General features: G+C 45.2%; 1 protein-coding gene and 1 long non-coding RNA gene across 5 annotated transcripts in view; one reads left to right on the forward strand and one right to left on the reverse strand.

The window, feature by feature from the left end:
- LOC135391212 (uncharacterized) overlaps positions 1-9,609 on the reverse strand; it is a 52,427-nt gene extending 42,818 nt beyond the window's left edge. The window contains exon 1 of the long non-coding RNA XR_010421893.1: positions 9,348-9,609. This is a non-coding gene — a long non-coding RNA (uncharacterized LOC135391212). The remainder of the gene's footprint in view (positions 1-9,347) is intronic.
- Positions 1-20,552, forward strand: part of LOC135391209 (uncharacterized) — a 147,620-nt gene that overhangs the window by 108,632 nt on the left and 18,436 nt on the right. For 3 of the 4 annotated variants that reach the window (XM_064621362.1, XM_064621360.1, XM_064621361.1), the window contains one exon: positions 1,199-1,254. The exons of the other annotated variant lie outside the window; for it this stretch is intronic. The gene's annotated coding sequence lies outside the window, so the exon portion shown is untranslated. The remainder of the gene's footprint in view (positions 1-1,198; positions 1,255-20,552) is intronic. 4 annotated transcript variants of the gene reach the window in all.

The raw sequence follows: 20,552 nt of genomic DNA on the forward strand, positions 1-20,552 counted from the left end.
AGCAGAGTCGATGTCATATTATACTTCACACTCCTCTCCGCTTAACTTTTAATTAACTTTTTATGAAGTCCAGTGCCCTTTCGCCGATTTTGTCAACTGACCCTAAGAAATTTGGGAGAAAGTCACAGCACATCTTAGAAGAGGCTAGAATTGGTACGTCGCCGACCTCAAAAGGAACTCTACAGGAAAATATTTTCGTGTATAACGCGCACCGTCAGATAACGCACAGGACCTCTTCAGAGCACTTATTTACTGCATAACGCTCGCGTTATACACCGGAAAATACGGTATTTTACTTGTTTATACATTTTCAGTTCCATTCCGTGAGGTCTGGCCAAAAAGTGCAAAGCTTTGTCAGTTTTGAGGTCTGTTGGGTAGAGATGTTCTGTATATTGACAAAGTGAGCTTCGCTTATCATATGTCACATAAGATATAGTATCTTCCTAAAATGATGCCTTCCGCCTTGTAAGCATCCTGGGAAATGCACTCCCACTAGATTCGATTGGGTAACACCCTCTCACCCAATCTCCTTCCTATTCCCTATAGGTTGCAAACTTTTTGTTATAGTAGCCATCGCTGTTTTATGAAAGTAAAAAAAAAAAGTTCGAAGTAACATATATACAACCAGACCCGCACTTGTGATAAATGTCTTCGGCTTCTGCAACACGGGGTGGTCCATCGTTATAACCGCACGGCGGCCGCATATTGGTTCGAAATAAACGGGCGTCGGATTAGCCGTATTCCCCCGCCGCTTCTTATTATGCGGCTCGCCTTTTTCGGGCCAGGGATCAGGCCTTCCCGCTGTACGGAATGTCTCCTGGCTTATGCATCATGTATAACGTCACCCTGGCACCCTACACCACGCTACCGAACCGTTCTTTAAGGCTTTTTTTCCGTTATTGTTGCTTTTTATCCCCGAATTTTTTATTTTTCTCGGAGAGACCTTTACATGTCTGTATAGCGTTTGATGTAATGCGGTATTGATGCCGCCACATAAATGAGGGTCGCCCGCTTTGACATCGTATATAGCTGCCGTTTGATTTCCCGTGGGAATTGGTGTTGGATTAGTACTTGCAGTGACTGGGGGATAGACGTGGGTTCCATATAATGTTCGATAAGCACATTAAGAAGTGTAGTGCTATGAGTGTGTCTCGTGATGTTAAGATTTCTTTCCAACCCGTTATTCTTATCGTTGCAGTGGATTGTTAATAGAGAAGACGATTCTGAATGGACATGTGTCAAAGTCTACGCCCGGTAAGTGTTATCTCTCTCTCTCTCTCTCTCTCTCTCTCTCTCATTTTTACCTATTTTTTTTTTCTTCTTCAAATCGAACCGAAGCAAATATTTCATTTATTTATTTATTTCTCTCTGGGGCTTGTTTACCGCTAGTTCTAACGGTAGATGGCTACATAGTAGTGGCTAATGGACGTACAATTCAGAGCGAACTTTGAGCGTTTCGTCCGGAAAATCTTTCATAAAATAAACTGAACACCACATCGTTGAAATGTGCCTTTTAAGTCGCCACTAAAGCAAGGTAGCGAGCCTTCCATGCCTCTTTTCATTTCTTTCTATTAAACATACTCCCCTCCCTTCTTTGCCTCGGAAATATCGTTCTCCGTTCAGTGCATCTACTACGCCGTTAGATTTCTTTACCCAGTGCCAAAGATGGTCTGTCTCGCATGCATGCAGAGTATGTTCCCATACACGCATCCGCACAGGAAAGTCAACGCCCGTCAGCGGCGAACTCTCTTGACATAAGTCGGTTCCGTTGAGTGGGCGATCTGGCTATTCTCGAAGGCGTGCTCGTTCAAGTTCGCATGATTACTGAGGCAGGCCTAGCTGGACTAGCTCTTCTGCCGTCATCTGGTTATTCGTTGTGTCCTACGAGAGTTGCGAAAGAAAAACAGTGGGTCTAGATCAAGAATGGTGATGTAAAGTTCACTGGCTGGTCACCGTTCACAGGATAACGCGTCTCCTGAACGCGAGCCGTGAGTGACGTGTAAAGACCTAGAGGCCTTCCCTATAAGTACTTTTTCCGCTACACGTTTCAGACGTTTCGGCACAGTTCCCCCAGAAGTCGGTCCCGTCTCCCGCTTGTTTCTGTGCTCTCTCGATCCCCACTCTAAACCACTCACAGCCATAGTTGAATCGCGGTGCCGACACAACACAAAAGGAAAAGCGTCGCATGTATTGCAAGAGTTTGTTCCTACCTTTTCGTGCCAAATTTCTGGTCTCGAACGCGGGATTGAGTCCTTTCCAGTTCTGCAGGGACAAGTCGGCTCGGCCCTGTAATTTTGGTACACCGAGCTTCTGACGCCATTACCCGTGGACGAAATAAGGTTCTCGAAATGCCCCCTCTCTAGATCGGCGGTAGTCTCGGTTGCATCACTGCGCGAACGCGGAATTAAAAAAAAAAGGAAGTCCTGGGCGGAGAGCCATATAGTTCAAAGGGCACTAAAATGCAAAAACAAGTTCACTTCGAATTACGGTACACGCTACAGTAAGTTCGCATTTTTTATCGTAATTCAAAACTTCGATTCCGTTACGGAGCCACAATCGAAATTATACCGGACTCTTTCTTGTTTCGGCGCTAAGCAGTGAACGGTGCTTCAGCTCGTGCATCGGTATTTTCAGTCCATGCTGCGCGTGCACGCGCGTGCCATGGTACGGAGCAGTTCCGAAGAAAAACATAGTGCGTGCTGCGAAGCGGACTGGCGTCGCTGTCCGAAGGACATGAAGATAAATGTTGTCAGTCGAACATTCGCGAGAACTGTTGTGGGCTACGATTCAGTGAACCGGTATTGAAAAATGGAGCAGTGCGCATCATACCGCGCATATACGGAACGCTATGGTCGGGCCCGTTCCTAATCCACACGCTCACGATAGGTATGCGTGTGCTTCTCCTGCTGCCTCATTGGATGCCGCCAATCTTTGCCTCCTGAGGATCCCATCCGTTGCCACAAAAGACGGCTCTGTTTTCACTGCGTCTCTCTTCTAAACTGTAGCGCTGTATGAACTAATTTTCCTTGCATCATACTGATTGAAACACGGACTTTCATTTGACAGCAAGTTGTTTTTGCATTTTAGTGCCCCTTTCAGTCTGGTGCCGATTGTGTATTAGATAGTTCTGCCACTTCACTATCTGGCAGGGCTTTAAACAATTCGTTCAGCGAGTTTATATCGGGAACAGGCGAGAACGCTCGAGAAGCGGGTGCTAGCCCAGGTTAACGTTAGCGAATTTCTTGAAACCTGCTGGTCACTCTTCCGCCCGCAAGTGCCTTGGTAAAAAATCCGAGAAGCTTGGCGTGAATTGCGGGGTAGGGGAAGCGAGAACTGTTCACTGTACGGTCTGTTCGCGACAAGTGGAATTCCCGGATATTCTGTCCCCTTCCGGGGACAGCCTCTTCGCAGTAACCCCGTAAAAACTACGCGTCGCTGTTTGTTGTAGTCAGCAACATTGGTTATTCTCTTCTGACTCACGTTATCATGTCCAGACTTGAAGGCGAATTTTGTCCTGAAGAAAAAAAAACAAAAAAAAAGGGGGGGGGGGAGGAGATATTGCAGGAACTTAGCAGCCCTTTCAGTGTGTCAAAAGAAGAATTCAGAACCTGCGAAAGGTTGAAATATGGCAGGGGAAAAAATATGAAAAATGTTTGAAATAATGATAATAAATAATGATAAATGATACATAAAAATAATGAAAAATATTTGAAATATCCTACTCGAAGACATATACAACGAAAGTTAAGTCGACTAATGAGTTTTAAAGTCCCAAACGACTGGCTTTTTCTTTCTTTCTCTCTTTATTTATTTTATTTTTTTTAAGTCTGCAGTTTTCCAATTTCCATCTGTCACAAGGAAGAATTGAAAAATCATTTGTGCACAACAGTGCTGCGCCTTCGAGTGGAACATAATTTGGCACGCATAACTCCTCTTCTGTGTTTTTCCTGGTTCCCTGGCACGACTAGACGGTATCGGTTTTATGGCTTCTGCGGCATTATTACTCTTATTCTTGCGAGGCTGTCTCGAGCGTTCCAGACGTTTGTTAACGTCTTAAGCGTGCTGGCCGCTGATCTGCTGTCTGTCACTGGCGCGTGCACTTTTTGTTCGTACATAGCACCGTTCTGTGCAGTCGCAGTCTCGTATCATATAACAAATGCTTAAAAAGAAGCCAGTTCTACGAGTGGGAAAATCACAGTAAGTTACAAAACTGGGAAGCGAATGTAGAGCGTACAGAGTTTTCCCTCTGTTTTCAATGCTAATGACATTGAAATGTGTCGAATACTTGGAAAAGCTACCATACTCTAGCGCGATCCGACGTAGAGGACAAGATTATTCCGTAATATATATTTTTTAGCTCGCTGTATTAATCCACGTACCGTCCATTGTACCGGTTGTCATAAGTTGTTCGTGTTGTAAGTTGTCGAGTTCTCAGCTGACGTAAAGCTGCGAATTTTACTGTATTTCTTGAGCTGCCATACTAGCCCGGCCTCTTGGTTCGACTCAACGATATCATTCTAAAGAAGAGAGAGAGAGAGGGGGGAGGGCGCTAAAAAATGCTTCCCACGCTCCTACATGTCGCCACGTCACCAGGCCACTTGACGTCATGCAAATACGGCACATCGGCTATGACATGGTATCCCGTTACTAAAATGAAACGTCCGCTATATCGCGTGTATAAAAAAAGACGAGAGCATGTTTAGGGCGGGCATATGTCCCTGCGAACGGCGGGCATAACGTGACTTCAGCGTCCCCGCACGCTGTAACGTCGAGCAGACGACCAAGGACGTGACCTTGATGCGCCTCAGATGTCCCTCTCGGCTCGTTATGTAGCGGCCCATCTGTATGCGGTGTTGGGTTCACGTTGGAGAGGACGGCTCGCAGACGACGCGCTTTTTCGGGTCCTATCGTGGCGTTCGCACGTACGGAGTACCGCTTTTGGTTTTCCCAATAAAGTGGCACGCGGGTTGATTGCAGGGTGCGCTTGTTTTGGAATAAGGTACGCGCGCGCGCCCTTGTTTCCGGCACCGATAACGTTCGGCCGTGAAAAGCGAGCTTGCAAAACGGACCCAGCTGCTGATGGGCAAAGGGGACCAGTATAGTTGCACGCAGTAAAATGCAGGCAGCGCAACTAAAAAAAGGGGGGGGATATATTTATTAGACGAAAAGGAAAACAAAAACGGGGGGAAAGGTCAGCCAAACGGGACGTCGGCTTGCTATTCCGGAAAGAAAGAAATAAATAAAAAGAAAAGAAAATGAATTAGGAAATAAAGGATAAACTAACAAAGGATGAAAGAAGAATAAAGTACATTAAAGACAAACAAACGGTGAAAGAATGATGAGATGGATCACAGAAGATAACTTTAAAAAGAAAGCATGAGGTTAATGCGTTGAGGATGAGAGTGGGGCACTGAAGAATGAGATTGCACGACTGGAGTTCACAGGCTGTTCATAAGACCTGAATCGCTCAAGAAGGGACTGTGCGCACATGTACCGACGTTAAGTTACTTTCTGCTACAGCATTATATAGGACTTCATATTTCAATTTACACTTAGTTACAAAGCGCGCTTTCGTTAATGATTCTGCATTTCAACATGAACATATACTTCCGTTAATTTAATCTTGAAAGTGCTTGAGAGCAATGATTCCACGTTACTGGTTGGTTCATAAAATAAAAAGTACATTACGCTACGACGACGATATGGTTTACTTCTTGTAGGAAATTAAAAAAGAAAAAGAGGCCTTACATTATCCTCAGTGTCATCATTTTCGAAGAAAAAATGCAAGGAACACAAATACGGACCACTTAAACACGAACTGCACTTTGTGTTACTGCGCGTACTAACACCACGAATGTGAATACGTATTGTATTATCTATAAAAGGACTACAGAGGCACGTCTTCAATTAGATTAGGTACTCTTGCTTATTTCTCTGTCACTTACCCAGCAGAAATTTAGCGCTCCTTTAATAGGTTTGCCGAAGTCGCGATGGGAAAAACCTGAGGGAGTACCGAGGCTCGAAAAAAAAGGAGAAAAAAAAAAGCCGCCTGTGAGTCTTTCTGTTATTGCTTAACAAAACAATATACATTGTCATGTCCGTTTTTTTTTTTTTCCTACACGTGCGCTAACATTCGCTGTGAATTTTTATGAAGGACACTCTTTCTCTGCTTGATCTCTCAGCCCTGGTAATTGTCACGAACAGAGAGCCGTCCTCAAGTTTCGGCGACCATTTAGAAACTGATGACATTTCTCTTCCCGCGTTAAGTTAAAGGATCCATTTCCTTAATGGAGGCCAGCGTCATATGTAACCATAGTCAATAGTGTCCCCCCTCCCTCAATCTCTTTCAATCTCTCCCTCACAGTCGCTCGAAGAACGACAAAGGATAAGCGGAACACAAAAAGAGAAAGTCGGAAAAGCAGAAAATGTGAAAATCGATGGAGAGAATGTGGCTCTAGGGTATCAGAAAAGAAAGAAAGAAAAAAAGTCTCTCCGACAGATTTCAGGCGTCTCAGGTAACTTTACGCCTGGTTGGGCTAGATTGAATATCGGAGATTTTACAAAAATCAATTGTAGTACGGAACATTCGTTGAAAAAAATAAGTGTGTTGGGGGAAGTATTAAATTCGTTGGATAAGGTCTTGGAGGGCGGCTGTGCTTCTCTCTGCTGGTGATGCCTGTCAACGGTACTCATTTCTCTAGAATAATCTTTGCGTTGTTCCGATGCTGTCTCGTGCAGAACGAGGTTTTCGGAGACGTTTGTCAGAAATTAATTTCCTTCCGGCGTCCTCAGCAGGCTGCGACGTTTAGTCTAAGCATGATTCCAGTAACGGTTGTTTGGGCCATGTCCCCGTTTAATGTCATCATTTTGGTAAGCTTGGTTGTTGCTATAGTTGAGATCGAATATTTCCTACTCTTGTTTTCTTTACCGTTTCGGATTTCACTGTTCGGAACTCCAGTTTGAAGTCGCCACATAGTAGCAAGCGTTGTGTTCTGACCCCTATTGATACAAATAACGTCGTGACGGTGAAGGAGTATATAATTGGTAGTTTATCTGCCGCCTGCGTTGCAACATACCGTGGCCGGTATATACCGGATTTTGATTGAGAGTATGTAATAACTATACAGCTCTTGCAATAGAGCAGGTAGCACCCATCGTGGGTTGCTGAAAGCACCAAGGATTACTTTATTTTACTAATTTATTAACTAACTAACTACCGCGTAACTTATGCATAGGTTTCCGCGTTTTCGGTTTTAATCGGAAAACACCGAAAACATACGCCGGGTAAATTTTCCCTGATTCGGTTTAATCGAAAAACACCGAATACAGAGGGACATTCCAGGACAGGGATAAATTGCTGCACATGTCTAGCAAGTTGTTGATGCATGTCAGAAAACCACACAGAAATACGATGCTTGTGAAAAATGTCCGTTTACTTTTTCTACTACTCTGATATCACAAAGCTGGTAATTCGTATTGATTGTTGTTACTTGTAAGGCTGCGCTAGACGCACAGCACTGAAATTACATTGTGATTTCTATTCGCCGATAAATATCGGGTAAACCATGTACACGACAGAAAAAAAACATCGAAAACGCCGATTTCGTGAAAATCAATAAGCACCGAAAAAACATACGCAGAGTCCGCCCAAAAATAAAAATCGAAAACGCGGAACCCTACTTATGCATGAGCACGACACACTCGTCGATACAATATCCAACGAGGGATTTCAAGGGATGCTGTGGATGAAAAGGTATTTACAGTGGGACTCGAAGCCACACTTGCATTAGAAGTTATGCTACTCATGCGTCTCATCGGGAAGCACCGCCGTAACGCGTCAAGTTACGCAAGCGACAGGAGTAGAACCTAACCTAAACATAGCTTTGGCCAGCCCCTGACTCATTGACGAAACGCACGCCCGTACACTGCTCAAGACCCACACCAAGTGTCATTCCCCGTGCCCCATTGTCTTTTCTTGAACGCAAGGTGGATATTTCAATCACGTCTGGCGGCCAGAATCCGACGGAGGCGAGCCGGCGAGATACCGAATAGCAACACAACGGGATGTCATTCACGGAGATTGAAAAAACAAAACACCGTGGGGTGCCCTAGCAGCGGGTGCTTAAATTTAGAGCGATAGCATATCTGCTCTAGAGTCACGCCGTCGTGGCTTCTGTAGGTTTGTCTGAACAAAGACAGGTGCCTGTGCGATCGGTGTTTACAAGCATCGCCACAGCGGGAATCTCTCGTATAGTTGCCAGATGGTGATTGCGGCTTCGAGCCTTGACAGGTCAGTGTGTGCATGAACTCGAGTTGGGTGGAGGGGGTTAATTACAGTTAGCGGGTCCATGACCGCTGCGTCTTTACAAGCCGTGGAGCAGGTAATTTTTAAATCCTTTCTTCGTCCTTATACTTCGCGTAAAATCGACCACGGAAATTAATAATTTGTATTTTTTTACTTATTACCACTTATTGTGTATTATTTACCGTTATCTACCACTACTTCTTCCATCAGAGCCAGCAATTCACGCAGTTTCTAGAACTGATAAAAATGATAATTAGCATTTAAGAGTGACACCGCAGCATATGACGAGAACAGTGCCAGCACTATCATATTTTAATTTTACCCATCCTCGTCCTCCTCACCCACTTCAGTCCCGTCGCAGCACTAAAATGCTATCCACATTTTCGACCTCAGACCCCACATGTGTACAGAAAAATTCACTTATATGTGATTTACGATGTGAGCGCCACGACCATTTCAGGTTAGTGTCTGCAGCAGCCAACACTAATGTCCTGGGTACATACTGTCGTCACCAAGAGAGGCTACCTGTGCAACTGGTACTCTTTACAAAGACAGAAAAACTGTCCCACATACCGCGTGTCAGCCGGCGCCGTTTCAGATTTTCAGTAGTGTGTGCATTGCCCTCAAGTAGGGAACTTGACTATGGAAGTTGACCCTTTTGCCCATATTCCAACTCTAGCCTATATATTGGAGAACAACTCCACTCATAGTGGAATTGCAGTGTGTACCCCCAGACCATGCGAACAATCCAGAACTCGGGCAGGATCGCTTCGGAGGCTGGTACAGTTCCTGCTTGCTGACTGTGCACGCATTCAACTTAAGAACTGCACAAAATGTAGACCGTCAACCATAACAGGGCTGCTCCGCTGAAGAATTTGTACTGCAACGCAGCGTCACCAGATGGCGCCTGTAGGACTTCTATAGTTTCGTCGTCGACACACTACTTGTCGCGCCGTAAAATGACGTGGCGAGCTATCGCATCCAATAGGAACAAGCGTAGGGCAGAGCTTATGTTAAACACGACCCATGGTCTAACACTCACTTTGAACATGGCGAAGACGACGGGTGGAAGGCGATCACCGGTAAGAACGACTCAAGGACTCCATACAGGCGCTGCTCAAGTCCCAGGTGCGCACGGAGACTCGCACGCATGTCTGTGCAGTCTGTGCTTCTACGGTCTGGGCCACCGAACGCAAGTCGGAGGCTGTACCGGCACACCTGAAAGTAAATTTTCGAAAATACCAAAGCCAGCGGCTTTTGCTCATTCCACGTGACAGGCAGCGAGTATAGAAACTGTAGTGGTGGTCTTCATCGGAGCGGCCCCCTACTAGATATCAGGAGGAGATCGAATAAGAAACGGGTGACCGGCTATCCTGTCCATCTCCCACTATGTGTATCGGCTCCTGTTTGCTGCCAGGGTGTCACTCCAATTTAGAAACGTGACACCCCGGTGTTTCGTGAACTTTTGTCCCAGGCTGTACGATAGGAGAACTACCTGTGTGGAAAGCAACATAAGATTAGGAACAATCTTTCCAGGAGCCGGCAATACTGCCTCGCGGGCAGCATAACCGTAAAATGCAAAGAAATATTCTTGCGAACACGTATTGTATGCCTTCAAGCACCGTTCCACTGGTTCTATCATAACTTAGCTTCTCGGTGTGGAGAGCTCAGTGCTGCGCTCCTTGTAACTTGTTTTTTTCGTCTGCTGCTTTTCTTGTCGCTATTACAGATCCATTTGCATATATCTTGATACAGAATATGAAGATAACATACACGTGAAATGTGTATGAGGTCGTTCTCTTCGATGTTTCTATGCGCATGCCCTCTAGTCTCTGCGGAAGGCTATAATTATTGCGACTTCATCACATAATCAGCGCTACAGGTGACTTGGAGTGGGCAGTGCCACACTTGTGGAGCCGTAGTCTCCATATTTTGTAATCCAATCCAATCTGCATTTGCTTCGGGCAAATGCAGTGCCACTTCGAAAGGCGGGGGGGGGGGGGGGATATGTTTAATTTTACAAGAGTTGTAATTGTATTTACAAGAGGCTTCGAGGTGCTTTCCTGTTCTCTTCCAACCGAGGCGACCTCGAAAATGAAAACGGGTTGACGCTATCCTGGTTGCGACGTGCTCCCATGCGATTAGGAGCGACGATCCGATTGGTAGGCTACTAAAGGCACGTAAGGAAGGAGTCAATCACGGTTGAAAGAGCTGCGCTGAACGGATTCGCTGATTGGCCGCTCGCTTTTCACTCGCCCTTTTCAGACAAATTCGTCTCGTGTCCTCCAAGGCCATTGACTTTCGGCCACTAATTAAAGCGGCTTGTCTTTGATTACGTCAAATGATTAGAGAGACGGGCTGTGGTAAGCGGTTCTGGCAGATTGCTGTTGTGGTGGCATTATGGCTGTAATAGGTCTGGAACTCTGGCTGGTTTGCTTTTAAATTAGTTTTCTTGGCAGGAATCCCACACCCATTGTCCCATTTGTTTTTAAGTTGTTGCGCTGCTGGTGTGGGATTCCTGCAAATAAAATGCTCATTCCTAGCACTTTGAATGTTTTTACCTTTTGAATTAGTATCTAGCATCGTCACAGGATGGGCCCCTTGTTGCTGTTGCCTACCCCCATTTGAACCAGCAGTCAAATTTTCCATGTGATAAAGTAATTTTAGATTATTCTCTTTTTAAAACACATTTTGGCCAAGTGGTCAAGGTGCTAAACAAAGGGAGGTGGCGTGTTCGAAGCCTACCAATAGCCGTGTTCTCTGAAGCTTTCCCTGGTTCTCCCGGATACTTTACAAACAGATGGCGTCACGGTTCTCCCTGAAATCTGTACCAGACTCATGCTAACACCCCTATCGTACTCCTTCGTGCTTCATCATCTGTACACTGCTTATATCCAGTCCTTACCTATAACGCGCTGCAGGGACAGAATAAAAAAAAGAAGAAGAAAGAATAATTCACAATTTTGCGGACATCGGACGACGTGCATTACAAAGGCCGGATCCACATATAGAACCGCAATCTTCATATTTTTAACTCGTATTCAGTCCAATTTAATCCACTCTTATATGGAACCACAATCTTCATATTTTTAACTCGAATACAGTCCAATCCAATCCACTATTACAAAGCCGCGACAAGCCAATCGCAGTACTCCTCCGATGTAGCTGACATCTAAGACCCCGTGCAAGCACTCACCACATCTGTGGAATTATCAGTGCATCCGCGTACAACCTTTAAGAAAAAAAAAGGATTTTGGTTTTTCCAATTAATTTATTACGCGTTCGTACTTCACTTTCGTCTTTCATAACGTGCGAACCACTATATAGCCTGAAGTCAGGCCTTCCTCCATGAATGTGCGTTCGCCTCAGAATGGCCTTGGTGCGAGTTCGCAGAACTCGATCTGTCCTCCATGGTAGGAAACGTCCTGCAGGTGCTGTTTGGTACCACTGTTTGAATAAGCTTTATATATATACATATACACTGTATGTGCGTGTGTGCAAGCCGGCGCTGCGTCGAGCTGGAACGCGGATATGTTGAAGCGATTTCAAAGTCACAATTATGTTTTACTAAATGCGTGCGTAGTCTGCGATAGGCCGCGAAAACGGAGCAAAGACAGGGCCGTTATGAGGTTGGCTACTAGTGGAGCAGTTATTATGTGTAGTGGCAGCCTTGGTAACACTATCGATGTGGGTTTTTTTGCTCTCTAAACGTTGTTATGCTCCCTTGAAGGATGTTTGTTCCGTTACACAAGATAGGGTTTTCTTTATACATGTATAGCATTTAATACATATCTTGAATGCATCTCCGAACTGCCACTCGCCTCCGGCCACAACATTCTCAAGCAAGTGACCCCTTATTACACAGAGAAATAAGAGAGAAAAATACAACGAATCTGTGCTTGACGGCTAATGTGTTGTTATTCTTTGCACACATCTAAGCAAACCTGTGCAGTAATTACAAGTAAAACCAGTTTACTGTAATTAAATTAGTTGTACTTGATCACATCGAAGATTACATTCTTTAGTATGTAACCGCAACTAATTACTTTTCCAAGTTTTTTATAGTGTACGTGGAGTAACATTTGGAAGTACTTTGCATACGATTTGAGGTTCAACCTCAGTTTAAATTTTGAATAATTTTCGCAAAATCCTCGTCATTTACTCATCTCCTAGGCATAAGGCAAAAAAATGCCTTTCTTCATCGTGTGACTCTGGCATTTTAAGGCCAAAATTTCGCCAAATTTCTGCGACACTTTTGCGGCCTCAGTTCAGGCATGTTTCTAGGTTTTTGCTAAACACAGATTTCTGGTATAGTCCGCTAGTGATTTCATTTGTGCTCGCAATAAATATTTCCAATTTGTAATGCGTTCTTAGGGCAGAAGAATGAAGTTGTTCACCAAGATTATGTGTTGAAATGAACGCAGCTCGGTGTAATTGAATTGCTTTTGGGACTTACTGTAATTTAAGTACTGTTGTAGCATGTAGGTTTAATCGCAGTTAAATTACACCCGAAAAGTAGTTTTTACAGGTCTGCGTCCAAGCTGCACAATAAGAACGGCCTCTTTGTGAGAAATCCGTGCTTGCATCGCAGGCGGGCACATCGTGCAGCTGCGCTTATCACACCCCGTAAATTACGCTGTTGAGTTCCAAAGACCGCCTCGTGCAGATACTAGGCGATAGGTTCAGTTCACCCCGTTTTTCACACACGCACGCGTCGGCGCGTTGCAGCCGCGTGAAGTCGTCGCTTGTTTGCGGCGACTCAGCGGAAAGAAACTTGGAGGGAATCCAAACAAGGAAAACAAAGGAATAAAAAAACAATGGCGTTAATCATTTGTACAACAACAAGCGCATCATCATAATGCAACCGCTGTTGCTGTGCCGTTTTTTTCTCCCTTATTGTGCATGCGTCTTGTACTATATAGAATCAACTGGATTGATACCCCCTTGTTTCCTACTCACCACCTGCTTACGTCAGCGGTGATGAATTTACGATCCAGAGCGCATTCCAGCTACGATCCCTTCACAATGGGTATTTCAATCACGATAAAGGGGTAAGAAACAAGAGTGATCGACACGATTCTGTGTAGCGAGTGCGCTAACCCGGGATCACGAAGTATATGCGGGAGGGGGACTCTTTCGTTTCGTCTAGGACGGTCGTAAACACCGTGTGCCGTCGAGCAAGGTGAGGTGACGTGTCGAACGTGAGCGCCACAGTGTGTATCTGGCGCATAAAGGGATTCGATGGCAGGGGAGAGAATAGGTGCAGGCAAGCTGGTATTGATGCATGATGACAGCCGAGAGGCGCACGGAGACGCTGAGGATCTCTCTCCCTCTTTCCGTGCCTTTCGGTTGGCATGATGATTGGTTATGGTTTGGTATGCATTATGGTATTGGTTTTTGGCATTATGATGGATATATTCGTTATGGTTTTCGAGTTGCGCGGAACGATACACTTCGCATTTCTGGTTTGTGGAAAGCGCGAAGCACACAGCTTTTTTGTGACGATGAACATAACTGCATAAGTGTCACAAAATGGCGTGTGCCTCCGGTCTCCAAGGGGTCACGGGAGGTAACGATGTCATTTGGGATGATGGTTGGCTGTGTGTTGCGTGGCTTATCCGCGTACAGAACATGGGGCATCTAATTTTCGCGCAGGTTGTTCTTTCGTGCTTTCTGTTCACCTTCGTTTTCTCAGTGCAACTACAGTGCTGTGGTGCAACCAAAAGCGCTAAAAACACAACGAAAGACGACATACGATCCTCTTCGCGCGCGTGCGTGTGTGTCCTCTTTCGTCGTAGTTTCAGCGGTTTTAGTTACAATGACTGACTACGAATACGCTCAGTATGGGTGTTCTAAGATCCTTTTCTGCTTTGTTTCTTTCTCAATCGCTATCTTTCTTCCCTCCCTTTTTTATGGCGTAGTATTGTTCGACTGTCTGTTATCGTGAATGCTTCTATCGGGCTGTTTGTTGCTAGTGTTATCCACGCTTCCAAGTTCTTCAGATGGAGGGTTGAAACTTCTGCTTGATGTTTCCGCATATTTTTTAATAAGTCAAGAAAGAGACGGCAATGTGCGAAAAATTCCATATTTTTTATTTTTCAATCAATCGGACACAATCTCCTTGCGAACTTAAAGATGCCGTTACCTTGAACACAAAGGGAACGGGAGTCGTCCGTGGCACCGTTCGTGATTTATGGATGAAAAGAACCTGAAATGTGTGATCTCCATCTTTCTCTGCTTCTCAAGAAGGCCGCCAGGCGGCCAATGCGATTCGTCCAATCATCGTAGGGGATCGTTTGAGGAGACCAATCCGAGGCCTCTCCGCATTGTCGCGTTTCTTGAGGAGACGGAATGTGTACATTGCTGTTCTCTTTCGCTTATACATCACGGACCACGCAACGGGTGAATCCCGTTCCTTTTATGTTGGTATCAAGGGAACGTCATCGTTCATCCCGCGAGAGGAACTCTTTGCACTTTGTGCCCTTTCAAAATAGCCGCACGAGCTATTTTAGCTCACCTTCATCTATCACCCTTCTCATCATTATCAAAACAAAATTGTTATTCTTCTTAGTACGTAAATATTTGCATGTTTGTACTGCGTTCCTCATGGAAGAATAACGTTGCACGTCAGAATTATGTATTGAACTGAACGTAACTCAGGATCGGTGTTGAAATGAACATAACACAGACGGTATTCGACCCTATTCCTCCCGGTACAAACGGAAATATATTTATGAACTACGGGTAAACGCGTTGCGAAACCGTATCTCCGGCTCGAACGTGCTCACAATCGCACACATTGTTGCGTACACGCGTTGTGTTCACGATGATCCAAGAACGGGATTCAGTTGAGTGGAAGGCGTTCCGATAAGATATAAGCTAGTCGCTGTATTCCTTTCAAGTGGCTCACATCCTAGTCTTTGATTTGCGGCTTCCTAGACTCCCTTTCGTGAACGAGTAAAAATCACGGACATCGTGAAGATTACTGCATATCTTAAATAACGCTGAATCCCAAATCGCGTGCAAATTAATTCAAGAAGTAACTCCTTGTGCATTACGAATTGCTTGCAAAGGCAATTAAGCTATAGTTAGAATTTCATAATACCGAAAGCAATTAGTTACAGTACCTGGGTTACTTCTAAATCAATAACGTTACCGGGTCTCATCGTTATGCACGTAATCCGAGATGCTGAGTGTGTCCTCGCAATCCTCACGAAACATTATTTTTGATTTGTGCACGTATAACTAAAAACTCCTATCCAGTAGCATGCATATAAGATGCGCTACTAACCTGAGCCCACCTATGCGAGACTGTGGCTTCAATGGCAGTTCCTCACCACTATACGAGAGACAGCTCACTTTCGTATGACACGTAACTCCCAGAACGTGACATTGAAAGCGAGAGCGAGCCGTGATGAGCTGAATGGATGGGAGGATGATATCCATCCTCATAGTCGCCTCGTGAGGGTAGCTTCAGTTCCATTCGGAGAAATAGAAGAAAAATCTGTACAGTTACCATTTGGATGCCTGCCCAGCTGCGATAGCGACGCGTTCTTTTTTCCAGGAATCATTGTTAACCCGTTCCTCAAGCCTCCTGATTGGTGGATCGAGTGTGACATCATTGTTGGGGCCCTGGCATCCTTCGGATGTTTCAGGGTTGATTTATTTGCGAGATAAAGTTACGAATGTGAAGGACTTTGAATGCTATCGCAGCTTTCGTGAAGTGTGCATGAAGAGGGATGGAGAGGGAATAAATGAGGGGGTTGTTCCTATACCCGGAAGAGAAGTGTCTACAGTTGTAATTGTGGGGCATGTTTTCGATCTCGTGCAACGTATGGAAGCTTGTAACCTTGGGTCTCCGTTTAGAAGTGTCCCGAGTATGTTACGCGATGAGCTTCCTTTCCGAGAATGGTGCTCTGGAAGAAGTTTTTGGAAGTAAGTGCTCGAGAGAGAGATAGGGCTGATTATTGATAGGGTTGAGGAAGGGCAATAGCGCGTGTTATCGCTGCGAAGATAATACATAGAACGCAGAAGACGTTGGGGGGCCAAGAAATCAAGATCTTGGACAGACTAACGGGGACTTGCATCAGAAATTCTCCAATCTAGTGTAAGGAATTCTTTTGGAAATTTTGGGAGGAAAATTATCTGATGACCCCCCCCACCATCCCTTCCCAAGTAATGTGCCGTCAGTCTTAGCCTTAGGCAGATAGCTCGGTTATCCGACGTCAACCACAGTCACAGGGAGCATATAGACCTATTTTGGTTTTTTCATTGCACATCCAGCAAATAAAGTATAATTCACTCTTACCAAGAACAACAACAAAAAAAAAAGAAAGAAAACGCGTAGATCTATAGCTCTAAAAATGCCGGTATTTGTGTTTAAAAGTTATGTTCATTCCATAATTTGTCTTTCTTCTCCGTCGTTGTGCTATCTATTAATGCTGTTACATTGTCTCCTGTATTACTGTTTCCATTAAGCACGAATGCTAAGTTCCAGTTACTCGCGCTACGTCTCAGATGATGAAATTGTCGAAAAGTCCCACCTTGTCGCTACAGTCTTCCCACGATGTGTATACACAGCAACGCTATGTCCAAGCAGATGAATTGATGATATGAACTAGAAAAAAAAAGATAGTGACGTCAATCGCGACAAGGTCGGACTGGCTACCCCATAGCACCCCTACAAATGATGAATGAATCGATCTGGAGCGAGCGCTTTAATCTGCTACGGGGCAAGTAGATCCGGCACGAAGGGACCCAACCCGAGCTGCACCACCCGAGAAACAATCCCGCTCAAGCTAGAAGTTTGGCGAATGCCGTTACTTTTACATGCGACAAACCCAGCGAGTCGTCCCAACATTCGCTATCGCCTTCCCTCGCAAAATGCGGAAGTTACGACAGTGCTCTGTTGGAGTTCTGATAGAATCCGAGCTTTTCCGGAAAACCAAAAAAGAGCGCTGCGTCGCGGAGCGAGTGATAATACATAATATTCTAATATAACCAGCGAGATCTAATCTAATATGATCTAATATCTAAAATAACCAGCGAGAACCACGACTCTGTTACCGATCGAACTTTAGAACACACATTCTCCACCAGGGGAGCGGTGGAATTTTGCGACGATAAAATGAGAACGCAAAGTAGAAAAAGGGGCGGAGAAAAGACTAGATTGACTGATACGTAGCCGAACGTGTAGTGGAATGTCACGCGTGATTCGTTCAATCAAACTCGTCGTCGCCGTGACGTTGGAAGTGGTCAGTGAGGCGGACCAATCATCGAAAACTGCGTGCGCTCCCTCTTGCTCGTTAAAGGTACGAAGATAGATGGCGCCAGATATAAACGTTCAGATTCCTGGAACCGTGCGCTCTTTTTTGTTCCCTTTTCGCCCTTATATAGTATTAATTTATCCCTGTGGCCTCTTTTTCTAGACCAAAAAATTCTGCGAGAGAATCAGGGATATCGACGAAAAGGCTCAGATAAAACCTTCTTTATGTAACATTAACGTCGTTAACGTGTGTTTGATCGATACGGTTCTATAGTTAGGCTGATGGCGTAGCGTATGGGCATTTTATTTGACCTGTCTGTCGGTTTGCTTTTGCTGTAGCCAACTGCGTACATCGGGAATTTGCGCGGGATCTTTCTTTGAGGCAGGATGTCTGGAATTTAGAGTGGGATGGGACCATATAGGTCGGCATGTTTCTGGAAATTCATTCGAGATCACGTCACGGCGGGCATCGCATCATTGTTAGAGTTATACCCATCATTCGAGTTCAACATCATTCACAACCCACCGTTGGTCTTTAACCCCCAAAACCCACCATTGAGTATCACATCAATGCCCACCACTGAATCGTTTGCCGACGACACGTTCACGCGAGTTCTCGCCTGCTACGAGGTTGGCGCTACCACTTTGGGGCCCCCACGCTATTTTCTAAAAATAGAGAATAATACGCCATTAAGAATGTAGCTAAATAGAATAAGAACGCTATTTTCTAAAAATGGCGTGCGCACAAGCCATTTAAGAAATAGCGTCGCAACGGCGCATGCCCACAACACAAATCGTGTTTTGGGACACCATTAAAACGTTCACTCCAAACTGCCACCCTTCTAAAACTCTCTAATAATTATGCTGACGTTTAATCGATTCTAGGATGCACTTTGCATATTTATTCCGTGATTGGTAATGCACACAAATATCTTCCATCGAGTGGCATCGTGTCTAAGCGCTATCTCAGCTATATGGATATAATTTGAAGAGGCGCCTTATCTCTGTGTAACTTTTCTACCACCGCTTACACAATACCTGGAAGTTGTATGTGATTCTTTCGGATGTTGGCCTGATATAAAAGGAAGCGAAATACGGTCGGCGCCCATATCATCAACGGATGAGGCTCAGTCGTTGTCGTTTTCTTTTTTTGTTTTTCCTTCTATTCTGACGCGTGGGTTATCGCGCTGCGTTCACACAGCGTGTCTGTGGAAGAATGAACACTGTGCGTGATTGGTAGGGTTCTCACGTCCGTCCTGACGTGACTTTCCAGTTCTCCTTCGATTGGTTCACTTGTTCTCCTGCACGGTACACGACTTTCACAACGCACTATCCCAATAGACAACTTCAGAAAATCAGAGCTTAGCGTCGCTATGGGAACTTGCTTATCAGAAAGGAGGTGGTCTCCAAACTGTTTCGATTTCTCCTCTCTCACCCGATTGTCCATGAAGGTCAGCGAAAACAAAACGCGAAGAACCGTTCTCCCTTCCTAATGACAGTAATCTCCCGGGATGCAACGCGTGCGCGTGGCGCACAGGGATTTCCTGAAGTCGTCTATTGGTAGCGCCAGTGATTAAAATCTGTAACAGTAGTCGCGGAATAATTTGTACTCCACCGTAATCATCCTCCTAGTGCAAAGCACACCCTTGCGGCATGAACTTCAGCATTTGGAAGCTGTACGTACGCCATCTTGTCACCTACGTGATATTTTCCCAGCTTTTTCCGTAAGGCCACACAGCTGCGTCTATTGAGCAGAGCTTATTTTGACAACCTCGGATCCTGTGTGTGCTCTCAACTCCGATCCGAGACTCGAGAGCTGGCAAGATAATCCTCGTGGATTACGGCGCGGATTATTTGCGCAGCTTAGCGAGGGAAAGCGGACAAGGCGGCCCCTCCGATTTGTTTTGATAACTCAGTCTCTTTGAGAGACGGCTGATAGGAGTGCTCATTGAGGGGCCTCATCTCGAAGATATCGTCCCTTCCACTGAGCGTTTCACGTGTAAATAAGGAAAAGGGAGACAGGAGGGGAGGGCAGGTGTCGAAAAACCTCGGGCGTTCTTTTGTGAGTCTGTATGTGTTTTTACTGTTTTTTCTACAGCTCGTATTGTCATGAGGTCAGGAACCTTCTCGAGGCAGCGTAGGATATTGTCTTCCGGGTGGGATTGGGAAGGCAGTTGTGCAGCGTTTGGCAATGCTCTTGCACATCATACAGGGAATTGAGGTAGATCGGGAGCAAAAGATACACGCAGATAAGTAAAAGCCGATGAAATTTACACTATGTTCGGGAGTTTTGGGAAATCGTAAGCGCCCTCTGATTTCGACTCCGTATCGCTATCAGTCTGTCAGATATCACAACGTGATGTCAGCTAGAGTCACTAAATGACTCTAATGTCAGCCACGCCAAAGGAATCGGGCGATTGGCCTGTCATTATTTCGGAAATGTTATAGCGAAACTTCTACGGTTTCCCTAAAGCTCCCTACTGTTCCATGCTCTCAGTCAGTCGCGTGAGAGAAGACCCGCAGCATATTCCCTGTGTTCACTCGAGCGACATTCCTCGGAACACTCCAGCGGAAAGAGCGCAACACGTCATGTCTTTTCGTGCTTTTCTAATCATGGAAAATATTCGAGATATTCCGTAGCAGACGACAGGGCCGACGGTATCCTCTGCGATGAGCGCAGTACGTCATTCCTGATATATCGGCGGTGTGCGCATGCTCGCCGTAGGACCCAGTTTCGTATTCTTTATTCTTTTAAGGTTTTTTTTCTTCCACTAGAGTAGAGTAGTCCGCGCGAACATCACTCGTGTGAGTGCGCGGATTCTGACTGTGCGGTTTACGCCTCCATATTTTTCTTATCTGCCATCATCTATGATGATGATGATGATGATTAGAAGAAGCGCAAATATCACGTCGTAAAATGCTACGCCACTGCTAAGCATTGAATCCGACTGGAAGCTCGACATTTTTCTAGATAATTGTCCC

Source organism: Ornithodoros turicata, chromosome 4 (assembly GCF_037126465.1).
Source record: "Ornithodoros turicata isolate Travis chromosome 4, ASM3712646v1, whole genome shotgun sequence".
In the NCBI taxonomy this organism is placed as follows: domain Eukaryota; kingdom Metazoa; phylum Arthropoda; class Arachnida; order Ixodida; family Argasidae; genus Ornithodoros; species Ornithodoros turicata.